The sequence below is a fragment of the Notothenia coriiceps genome, unplaced genomic scaffold (assembly GCF_000735185.1).
Source record: "Notothenia coriiceps isolate Sejong01 unplaced genomic scaffold, NC01 NC01_scaffold00004633, whole genome shotgun sequence".
Lineage (NCBI taxonomy): Eukaryota > Metazoa > Chordata > Actinopteri > Perciformes > Nototheniidae > Notothenia > Notothenia coriiceps.
Genome location: NW_011337334.1, coordinates 1 through 2,731, shown reverse-complemented (window position 1 = coordinate 2,731; position 2,731 = coordinate 1). Strand labels below are relative to the sequence as shown.

At 44.9% G+C, this 2,731-nt stretch overlaps 1 long non-coding RNA gene across 1 annotated transcript; it reads right to left on the bottom strand.

Moving 5' to 3' along the window:
• Positions 1-240: 240 nt before the first annotated feature.
• Positions 241-2,675, bottom strand: LOC104942499 (uncharacterized). Its single transcript, XR_798015.1, has 3 exons — positions 2,523-2,675; positions 1,280-1,386; positions 241-356 (listed from the first exon to the last, which is right to left on the bottom strand). It is a non-coding gene; the product is annotated as an uncharacterized lncRNA (long non-coding RNA).
• Positions 2,676-2,731: the final 56 nt, after the last annotated feature.

Sequence of the window (2,731 nt, the reverse complement as noted above, 5' to 3'; positions counted from 1 at the left end):
GTAAAGGATGTGTGTACTTCTACTTGAGTACAGGATGTGTGTACTTCTACTTGAGTAAAGGATGTGTACTTCTACTTGAATAAAGGATGTGTGTACTTCTACCTGAGTAAAGGATGTGTGTACTTCTACCTGAGTAAAGGATGTGTGTACTTCTACCTGAGTAAAGGATGTGTACTTCTACTTGAGTACAGGATGTGTGTACTCTTGCTCTCTCTGCTAATAACCCTACTGTTACCTTCTGGGTGAACCCCTGCAGGCTCTCGTCGGCGCAGCCCACCACCACGTTCTTCCCGACCCGCACCAGACCCACCGGGTGGCTCGACAGCTCGATGCAGTACTTCGGTTTCTCCGACTCCCTGCAGGGCGGCGACAAAAACACCAGCGTCACGTTTAAAATCAATACACGCCTCAACGCCTGCTGGCCAGTAGGAGGATATGTTGTTGTTTTGTTTCAACCATTTTACTCTGCAGCACTTTGAGTTGTGTTTACTCAAATGAAAAGTGTGCTTATAAATAAAATGGACTATTAGATTATTATTATTATGATATGAGGACATTTCCCCCCCTTTATATACAATGGAGGGAATAAGTATTTGATCCCCTGCAGATTTTTTGTAAGGTTAGGCCCACTTACAAAGAAATGAACAGTCTGTAGTTTTAATGGTAGATGTATTTTAACAGTGAGAGTAAGAATATCAAAAAATGGACATTATATAAACGATAAAAATGTATTTGCATTTAACTGGGAAATAAGTATTTGATCCCCTTTCTACAAACAAGAACTCCTGGATTTTCTTTTTGATGTTCTTACTCTCACTGTTAAAATAAACCTACCGTTAAAGTATAGACTGGTTAGGGTTAGGGCAAACTTAGAAAATCTGCAGGGGATCAAATACTTATTTCCTCCCCTGTGTCTCTGTGTGCAATCAGCTTTAACGGCCCGTCCACACGGCAGCGTCGCGTGCTTCAACGGAGACCCTTCCCATTCCCTTTGAATGGGGTGACGTCAGGCTCTGCCGAACTGCATTGTGGTTCCGTCACTTCGCTTTGCCTCCGTTGCTCGCTTCGAAGTTGAGAAAAGTTCAACTTTTCAAGCGTCGACAGAAGCGCCAGCCAATCAAACCGCGTGCTTGTGTGTCCAGGGCGGGAGATGAATGTGATCGGTTGTTGGTCGCACGCCAGACACCCCCTCTGGCCAGCTTCAAGGCACGCTGCCGTGTGGACGTGCCGTAATATAACTCTTAATGTGTTATTATTATTATTGAGTGGGCTTCCTGACCTGCGCAGGATGTAGATGTTTCCGTTACGACACGCCACCGTGATGCGAAACTCAACGTCAAACTGCCCGGTAACATCCATCATGGTGGGGGGGGCGGGCAGCGACATCTGCAACACACGATAATCACTGTTAGGAGAGAGGGTACAAGTACACATTTTACTCAAGTAGAAGTACACACTTTACTCAAGTACAAGTACACATTTTACTGAAGTACAAGTACACATTTTACTCAAGTAGAAGTACACACTTTACTCAAGTACAAGTACACATTTTACTCAAGTACAAGTACACATTTTACTCAAGTACAAGTACACACTTTACTCATGTACAAGTACACACTTTACTCAAGTAGAAGTACACACTTTACTCAAGTAGAAGTACACACTTTACTCAAGTAGAAGTACACACTTTACTCAAGTAGAAGTACAGATACTCGTGTTTAAAGATACTCTGGTGAAAGTAGAAGTACTGACTAAACTTCTTTACTCAAGTCAAAGTAAAGAACTTTGAAATGTCCTTCTGTAAAAAGTACCCATAACTAGCAGCTGTTTTAAAGAGTACCTGACCTCCCTTTATATTAATAGAACAATAATGTCATTGTTAGCTAATGAATGTTTCCATGGTGAACAACGGCAACATGACAACGTTTCCAAATGAAGGTACGTCTTCAAACCTTTGGACTGGTTTAGATGCATTAAATCACATTTATTCCCTAAAAACGTGGACGTTTTGCCTAAATATGTCTCTGGTTCCAGGTCAAACCGGTAGGAACACAGCTTCCACCGGTGGACGTTTTGATGGACCTGTTCCCCATGGCGGTGCTACTCGTCATACCAATGCAAACCCAGTGACAAAAGACAGCAAGTCTTCCAACCTATGGACCGGTTAGGAAACATCACATAGACTTCTCTGCACCTTGCCTAAACCTCTCTCTGGTTCCAGGTCAGTCTGGTAACCTAGGATCTGTTCCCAGTGGCGTTGCTCCTGAAGTGATCTCCTATGGAGGTGATCCTTTAGGACACATTGACTCAGCTAACAAAGCCGGTACGGTTCCCAGCGACTGTGAGTTTTGAAGCTTAACAGCCTCCCTGATATTTCGGCTAAATCTGTCTCTAGTTGCAGGTAGTACCACCGCGCTGGCAGGTGGACCTGGTGATGGACCTGTTCCCTATGGACCAGCTACTCGGTAAACCCCCACGGTACGTCTCTCGAGCTCTAGACCGGTTGATTTGAATGGGTTTACTGTGGAGAGGATGATGAAGGCCTCGGGGTCGAGCACGAAGACGTCGCAGCTCTCCGTGCCGATCACCAAACAGCTGACACCCTCTTCGTCCGCCGTGCTTTTCTTCAGCGTCCCGATGCAGGTGATGACGGTCTGAAAAACAGACAGGGTTCGACCAATCAGAGCGAGGGAGAGGAGGGCACTGCCTTACAAACAACATCACCGTATTT